Source organism: Lontra canadensis, unplaced genomic scaffold (genome assembly GCF_010015895.1).
Source record: "Lontra canadensis isolate GAN:19392208 unplaced genomic scaffold, GSC_riverotter_1.0 scaffold251, whole genome shotgun sequence".
Classification (NCBI taxonomy): Eukaryota; Metazoa; Chordata; class Mammalia; order Carnivora; family Mustelidae; genus Lontra; species Lontra canadensis.
In genome coordinates this window covers 227257-236937 of record NW_022631245.1, presented here as the reverse complement: position 1 = coordinate 236937, position 9681 = coordinate 227257, and the positions used below count along the sequence as shown (strand labels likewise).

Genomic DNA, 9681 nt, shown 5'->3' with positions numbered 1-9681 from the left:
TTAGTGGAAAATGTATTCCTTTTTATATATGTAGAAAAAATATCACAAAGAAAACACAAGTAGGCCTTAGAATAAAAAAATATATATATGGACAACCTCAATTTATTTAAACCTCTATATTAAGTTCTTTCACTCAAGGCTATATATATATATATATATATATATATATATATATATTTCTTCACAATGGCACACAGCTGAATTGACATGTAACTGAAGCTTTGGAACTAATGTATATTGTCTACATTTTCACGGTTTGGATTCTCTGAATCAGTCGTCTCAGAGCCCCCATCACTTCCTTGTTTCTCAAGCTGTATATGATAGGGTTCAGCACTGGGGTCAGTATGGTGTAGACGACAGCAAGAATCGTGTTCTCTGTTGGTGATCAGAGGGCTCTAGGGTGTCGATAAGTATAAACAAAGGATGCATACTAGAAAGTGACCACAGTGAGGTGGGTTCTGCAGATTGAATAGGCCTTCGTCCTCCCCTTTTTTGATTGCATGTGGCAGATGGCATCGAGGATCCAGCCATAGGAGCATGCAGTACCAATGAAAGGAAACATAAGGTAGAGTGTGGTGCTCACACACACTGTGTACTCATAAACCCAGGTATCCATGCAGGTCACATTGACCATGGCTAGAACATCACAGAAGAAGTGGTTGATCTCTCTAGACTGGCAATAAGGGATATGTAGAATGTATGAAGTGTGAAGACAGGAGTTGACTGAGCCCATTATCCAAGATCCTGTTATCATCAACACTCATACTCTTTTGTCCATACAAATGGCATAGTGGAGAGGAAAGCAAAAGCCACGTAATGATCATAGGCCATAGAGGCCAATAGTAATCCTTCTCCACCAGATAAAGTCAAGAAGAAGAAGCTCTGAATCCCACACCCAATAAAAGAAATAAACTTGTTTCCAAGAAGTTAATTGGATGCCATTTTGGGGACAATTGTGGAGATGTAGTTGGTGTCCATGAGGGAAAGTTGACTAAATATAAAATACATGGGTGTGTGGATATGGGTGTCCACATAGGATGAGGATGATAATGTACAGGTTGCCAAAAAGAGCCATTAAGAAAATAAGAACAGAACATGATGGCGGAGATGTAGCAGGCTGAGACTACATCAGGTAGCAGGAGATCAGTTAGATAGATTACCTAAACATTGCAAAGATTGAAGAGAAGAAGAACAGCAATTCCAGAAACAGAAAATCAACCACTTTCTGAAAGGTAGTCCTGGTGGAGAAGTGAGTCCAAAGCGACAGGAAGATAGACCGAGGCGGGAGGGGCCGGCTCCCGGCAAGCAGTGGAGCAAAGGAGCACTAAATCAGGACTTTTAAAAGTCTGTTCCGCTGAGGGACATTGCTCCAGAGGCTAAACCAGGGTGAAGCCCACGCAGGGTCAGCGTGGACCCAGGTTCTACAGGGACTCACAGAAAGATCGGGGGTATCTGAGTGTCACAGAGCTTGCAGGTATTAGAACAGGGAAGCGAGCTACAGAGACGAGCCGAGGAGTGAGTTCTCAGCTTGGGGTTACCTTGAACCGGTCGCAGGCTGGGTGAGCATGCAGCATGGCTGGAGGCCAGGGAGACAGGAGTGATTGGGCACTATTCTCTGAGGGCGCACTGAGGAGTGGGGCCCCGAGCCCTCGGGTCCTCTAGGCCAGAGACTGGGAGGCCGCTCTTTTCATTCCTGTCCTCTGGAGCTCAATGCTCTGAAGCTAGAACTCAATCACAATTTTCTGTAGAGCTGGTTTGGTGTTTGCAAATTCTTTCAGTTTTTGTTTGTCCTGGAAGCTTTTAATCTCTCCTTCTATTTTCAATGATAGCCTAGCTGGATATAGTATTCTTGGCTACATGTTTTTCTCATTTAGTGCTCTGAATATATCATGCCAGCTCTTTCTGTCCTGCCAGGTCTCTGTGGATAAGTCGGCTGCCAATCTAATATTTTTACCACTGTATGTTACAGACTTCTTTTCCGGGGCTGCTTTTAGGATTTTCTCTTTGTCACTAAGACTTGTAAATTTTACTATTAGGTGATGGGGTGTGGACCTATTCTTTTTAAATTTGATGGGAGTTCTCTGCTCCTCCTGGATTTTGATGCTAATTCCCTTTGCCATATTAGGCAAATTCTCTACAAAAATTCTCTCCAATATACCTTCTGCTCCCCTCTCTCTTTCTTATTCTGGAATTCCAATTATTATAATGTTGTTTCATCTTATGGTGTCACTTATTTCTCGAATTCTCCCCTCCTGTTCCAGTAGCTGTTTGTCCCTCTTTTGCTCAGCTTCTTTATTCTCTGTCATTTGGTCTTCTATATCACTAATTCTTTCTTCTGCCTCATTTATCCTAGCAGCGAGAGCCTCCATTTTTCATTGCACCTCATTAATCGCTTTTTTTAATTTCATCTTGGTTAGATTTTAGTTCTTTTATTTCTCCAGAAAGGGCTTTTATATCTCCCGAGAGGGTTTCTCTAATATCTTCCATGCCTTTTTTGAGCATGGCTAGAATCTTGAGAATCGTCGTTCTGAACTCTAGATCTGACATACTAACAATGTCTGTATTGATTAGATCCCTAGCCTTTGGTACTGCCTCTTGTTCTTTTTTTTGTTTTGTTTTGAGTTTTGCCACCTTGTCATTTTGTCCAGTTAAGAGTATATGAAGGAGCAAGTAAAATACTGAAAGGGTGGCAAAGACCTCAGGAAAATACACTTTAACCAAATCAGAAGAGACCCCAAATTGTCGGGGGGAGAAAGGGGATAAAAAGAGGTTCAGAAAAAAAAGAATTAAAAAAAAAGAAAACATATAAATAAAAAATATAAAAAAGTAAATATATATATATATTAGATAAATTAGTTAAAAAAGTTAAAAAAGAAAAGGTAAAAGTTAAAAAATTTAGCAGAAGAAGAAAAAAATTGAAAAAAATAAATTAACTGCAAGACTAAAGAATCATGGAGATAAAGCCATGAGTTCCATACTTTGCTTTCTTCTCCTCTGGAATTCTGCTGCTCTCCGTGGTATTGAACCTGCACTCCTTGGTAGGTGAACTTGGTCCTGGTTGGATTTCTTGTTGATCTTCTGGGGGAAGGGCCTGTTGTAGTGATTCTCAATTGTCTTTGACCCAGGCGGAATTGCACCTCCCTTACACCAGGCCAGGCTGAGTAATCTGCTCGGGTTTGCTTTCGGGAGCTTTTGTTCCCTGAATGCTTTCTGTAGAGCTCCAGAGGACAGGAATGAAAAGAGCGGCCTCCCAGTCTCTGGCCTAGAGGACCCGAGGGCTCGGGGCCCCACTCCTCAGTGCGCCCTCAGAGAATAGTGCCCAATCACTCCTGTCTCCCTGGCCTCCAGCCATGCTGCATGCTCACCCAGCCTGCGACCGGTTCAAGGTAACCCCAAGCTGAGAACTCACTCCTCGGCTCGTCTCTGTAGCTCGCTTCCCTGTTCTAATACCTGCAAGCTCTGTGACACTCAAATTGAAAGGGGTCCTCTAAGCAAAGAGAGACCTTAAAAGTAGTAGATCAGAAAGGAATAGAGCCAATATACAGTAACAGTCACCTTCCAGGCAATACAATGGCACTAAATTAATATCTCTCAATAGTTACCCTGAATGTTAATGGGCTAAAGGCCCCAATCAAAAGACACAGGGTATCAGAATGGATAAAAAAACAAAACCCATCTCTATGTTGCCTACAAGAAACTCATTTTAGACCTGAAGACACCTCCAGATTTAAAGTGAGGGGGTGGAAAAAATTACCATGCTAATGGACATCAGAAGAAAGAAGGGTTGGCAATCCTTATATCAGATCAAATAGGTTTAAAGCCAAACACTATAATAGGAGATAAGTAAGGACACTATATCATACTCAAAGGATCTGTCCAACAGGAATATCTAACAATTTTAAATATCTATGCCCTTAATATGGGAGCAACCAACTATATAAACCAATTAATAACAAAATCAAAGAAACACATCAACAATAATACAATAATAGTAGGGGACTTCAACACTCCCCTCACTTAAATGGACAGATCATCCAAGCAAAAGATCAACAAGGAAATAAAGGCCTTAAAGGACACACTGGACCAGATGGACATCACAGATATATTCAGAACATTCCATCCCAAAGCAACAGAATACACATTCTTCTCTAGTGCACATGGAACATTCTCCAAAATAGATCACATCCTGGGTCCTAAATCAGGTCTCAACTGGTATCAAAAGATTGGAATCATTCCCTGCATATTTCTGACCACAATGCTCTGAAACTAGAACTCAATCACAAGAGAAAATTTGGAAAGAACCTAAATACATGGAGACTAAACAACATCCTTCTAAAGAATGAATGGGTCAACTAGGAAATTAAAGAAGAATTGAAAAAATTCATGGAAACAAATGATAATGAAGACACAACAGTTCAAAATCTGTGGGACACAACATGGGCAGTCCTGAGAGGAAAATATATAGTGGTACAAGCCTTTCTCAAGAAACAAGAAAGGTCTACAGTACAAAACCTAACTCTACACCTAAAGGAGCTGGAGAAAGAACAAGAAAGAAACCCTAAACCGAACAGGAGAAGAGAAATCATAAAGATCAGAGCAGAAATCAATGAAATAGAAACAACAACAACAACAACAACAAAACACAATAGAACAAATCAACAAAACTATGAGCTGGTTCTTTGAAAGAATTAATAAGATTGATAAACCCTTGGCCAGACTTATCAAAAATAAAAGAGAAAGGACCCAAATAAATAAAATCATGAATGAAGGAGGGGAGATCACAACTAACACCAAAGAAATACAGACAATTATAAGAACATACTATGAGCAAATCTACATGAACAAATTTGACAATCTGGAAGAAATGGATGCATTCCTAGAGACATATAAACTACCACAACTGAACCAGGAAGAAATAGAAAGCCTGAACAGACCCATAACCAGTAAGGAGATTGAAACAGTCATCAAAAATCTCCAAACAAAAAAAAGACCAGGGCCTGACGGCTTTCCAGGGGAATTCTACCAAACATTTAAAGGAGAACTAATTCCTATTCTCCTGAAACTGTTCCAAAAAATAGAAATGGAAGGAAAACTTCCAAACTAATTTTATGAGGCCAGCATCACCTTGATCCCAAAACCAGACAGGGATACCATCAAAAAAGAGAACTACAAACCAATATCCTTGATGAACACAGATGCAAAAATTCTCACCAAAATACTAGCCAAAGGATTCAACAGTACATTAAAAGGATTATTCACCACGACCAAGTGGGATTTATTCCAGGGCTGCAAGGTTGGTTCAACATCCACAAATCAATCAATGTGATACAACACATTAATAAAAGAAAGAACAAGAACCATATGATACTCTCAATAGATGCTGAAAATGCATTTGACAAAGTACAGCATCCCTTCCTGATCAAAACTCTTTAGAGTGTAGGGATAGAGTGCACATACCTCAATATTATCAAAGCCATCTATGAAAAACCCACTGCAAATATCATTCTCAATGGAGAAAAACTGAGAGCTTTTCTGCGAAGTTCAGGAACATGGCAGGGATGTCCATTATCACCACTGCTATTCAACATAGTACTAGAAGTCCTAGCCTCAGCAATCAGACAACAAAAGGAAATTAAAGGCATCCAAATCAGCAAAGAAGAAGCCAAACTATCACTCTTCACAGATGATGTGATAATGTATATGGAAAACCCAAAAGACTCCACTCCAAAACTGCTAGAACTTGTACAGGAATTCGATAAATTGTCAGGATATAAAATCAATGCACAGAAATCAGTTGCATTTTTCTACACCAACAACAGGACAGAAGAAAGAGAAATTAAGGAGTGAATCCCATTTACAATTGCACCCAAAACCATAAGATACTTAGGAATAAACCTAACCAAAGAGGCAAAGAATCTGTACTCAGAAAACTTCAAAGTACTCATGAAAGAAATTGAGGAAGACACAAAGAAATGGAAAAATGTTCCATGCTCCTGGATTGGGGAAACACATATTGTGAAAATGTCTATGCTACCTAAAGCAATCTACACATTGAATGCAATCACTATCAAAATCCCACCCATTTTTTTCAAAGAAATGGAACAAATAATCCTAAAATTTATATGGAACCAGAAAAGACCTCGAATAGCCAAAGGAATATTGAAAAACAAAGCCAAAGTCGGTGGCATCACAATTCCGGACTTTGAGCTCTATTACAAAGCTGTCATCATCAAGACAGCATAGTACTGGCACAAAAACAGACGCATAGATCAATGGAACAGAATAGAGAGCCCGGAAATAGACCCTCAACTCTATGGTCAACTAATCTTCGACAAAGCAGGAAAGAATGTCCAATGGAAAAAAGACAGCCTCTTCAATAAATGGTGTTGGGAAAATTGGACAGCCACTTGCAGAAAAATGAAATTGGACCATTTCCTTACACCACACCCAAAAATAGACTCAAAATGGATGAAGGACCTCAATGTGAGAAAGGAATCCATCAAAATCCTTGAGGAGAACACAGGCAGCAACCTCTTCGACCTCAGCCGCAGCAGTTTCTTCCTAGGAACATCGCCAAAGACAAGGGAAGCAAGGGCAAAGATGAACTATTGGGACTTCATCAAGATCAAAAGTTTTTGCACAGCAAAGGAAAAAGTCAACAAAACCAAAAGACAACTGACAGAATGGGAGAAGATGTTTGCAAATGACATATGAGATAAAGGGCTAGTATCCAAAATCTATAAAGAGCTTAGCAAACTCAACACCCAAAGAACAAATAATCCAATCAAGAAATGGGCAGAGGACATGAACAGACATTTCTGCAAAGAAGACATCCAGATGGCCAACAGACACATGAAAATTTCTCCACATCACTCGGCATCAGGGAAATACAGATCAAAACCACAATGAGATACCACCTCACACCAGTCAGAATGGCTAAAATTAACAAGTCAAGAAATGACAGATGCTGGTGAGGATGCAGAGAAAGGGGAAACCTCCTACACTGTTGGTGGGAATGCAAGCTGGTGCAACCACTCTGGAAAACAGCATGGAGTTTCATCAAAATGTTGAAAATAGAACTACCCTATAACCCAGCAATTGTACTACTTTGTATTTACCCTAAAAATACAAAAGTAGTGATCCGAAGGGGCACGTGCACCCTAATATTTATAGCAACAATGTCTACAATAGCCAAACTATGGAAAGAACCTAGATGTCCATCAACAGATGAATGGATAAAGAAGAGGTGGTATATATACACAATGGAATACTATGCAGCCATCAAAAGAAATGAAATCTTGCCATTTGCGACAACGTGGATGGAACTAGAAGGTATCATGCTTAGCGAAATAAGTCAATGAGAGAAAGATAACTATCATATGATCTCCCTGATATGAGGAAGTGGGGATCAACATGGGGGTAAGGGGGTAGGAGAAGAATAAATGAAACAAGATGGGTTTGGGAGGGAGACAAACCATAAGTGACTCTTAATCTCACAATACAAACTGAGGGTTGCTGGGGGCAGGGGGTTTGGGAGAGGGGGGTGTGGTTATGGACATTGGGGAGGGTATGTGCTATGCTGAGTGCTGTGAAGTGTGTAAACCTGGTGATTCACAGACGTGTACCCCTGGGGATAAAAGTCCATTATATGTTTATTAAAATAATTATTTAATTAATTTAAAAAAAAAGAAAATGAGAACAATGAGAATGAAGAACAGGCCAATTCTTGAAGATGGAAACAACTCCAGTAATATGAAATCAATAAAAGTTTGAATGTAATTTTCCATGGGACATCAATTCAGTTTTTTTCTAAAAACAGACACAATAGCAATAATAATAAATAATAATAGTAAGTTAATAAAATACAGAACACTATTTTATCTCATTATTTTAGTCACACCATGATTTATTCATTGAACATTGCAGGTTTTAAATGGTTTTTTTTTTTTGAAAAAAAAAATCCTTAGTTTTGCTTCATAGATAAAACCTTGATGAGGCAAATATCTGAGGCCAAAATACTTTCTAAAAATTTATGACTGTGAGAATAATATATTTCTTTTAATAATAACTTCATTAGGATATAATATTGTATTTCCTTACATAAATTCACTTATCATCAAAGCAGAATTTAGAAATTAAATGAATACATAGTATATCAATGTAAATGCATAGATTATAGGCCCATATTAGTACATTTTTTTTTACCCTTAGGGTATTTTTCTTTTATATTTAAACCCTACTCTCTCTGAATCTGTAGTAGCTTATTAGATCATGTGAAGATCTAGATTACCTTTTTGTGTTCTTAAAATTTTAGCACAACAGCTCCTTGGATGTCAAATGTCATTATTTGCTTGTTTCAGAAATCTATAATAAATCTGTATTATCAAATACAATTTATGTACAGACATCTTCTTCTGCATCCTTACCTAACTTTTGAATGCTCAAATTAAATTAGACCCTTTCTCTGGGAATCTATAATCCAACTTCATTGTTGCTTCCCTGTATGCTCAAGCTCTCCTGAAAGATGTCTGTTCTGTCCATCTGTTTTTCGATATTTACATAACATTAAACATTGTTTTATGATATCTTTTTGTACTTATTCCTCTTTTTATTTAAATTCAATTATCCGAAGTATAATGCATCATTAGTTTTTTACAATATCAATAATTCATTAGTTGTGTATATCCCCCAGTGCTCATCATATCATGTGCCCTCTTTATTCCTTTATATCTATTTAAACTCTTTCTACCTCTAGATAAGTGTGGAGTATAAGCACATATATTTATCATTGCTCTGTCTTAAAATCCAAATGACATGATAATAAAGAGATAAATACATTATAAATTTAATAAAAATTGGAGAAGGCAGTGGTGTGAATAGACAAGAGAAGAAATAGTTCAGGACCTTTAGGAAGAAACAATTTTAAGAAAACTTTCTTTATATAAAAGGAAAAGAGAAATGTAATCTTGAGAATCTTTTTAATGAGAATGAGTGGAGACATTCTCCTGAAGAGGGAATACTATCAGCAAACAAGCTCAGGATACTATTAGAAGTTGTTAAATATACAGTCCATATATTATGTTTTATATAAAAGGAAGTGTCAGATAATAAGGTGTCAGATACTTCTGACATATATGTCAGAATATATATTCTGTTGGTTCTGACATATATATCAGAATATATATATATATGTCACATATATATAAATATATATATATATATATATATATTTATTCATTTAAAGTTTCAAAAGAGAAGTTGGAGAAAATTGATCAGTAGGAAAACAAGAACAAAAATGAAACATAAAATTTTGACATTTAAGAATAGATAATAATAGGGGCCCTTGTGTGGCTCAGTTAGTTTATCTTCTGCCTTTGGCTCAGGTCATGATCTGGGGTGCTGGGATTGAGCCCTGAATCAGGCTCCCTACTCTGAGGGAAGCTTCCTTCTCCCTCTCTTATTCCCCTTGCTTGTGTTCCCTCTCTGGCTGTCCCTCTCTCTGTCAAATAAACTCTTAAAATAATAGATAATTATAGAATTAATATAAACTAATTCAACATCTATGTTATATACATATGTATAGCTATAAACTAAATGATATACATATTTAGATATAAATGAATTCAACATATGTATTCACACATAGATACAAGTATTCTTAAAAATGCATGTGGCAAGACA

The 9681-nt window shown here is 37.6% G+C and overlaps 1 pseudogene; it reads right to left on the bottom strand.

Annotated features, from left to right (window-relative positions):
• Window positions 1-241: 241 nt before the first annotated feature.
• LOC116862522 lies at window positions 242-7787 on the bottom strand (annotated as a pseudogene).
• Window positions 7788-9681: the final 1894 nt, after the last annotated feature.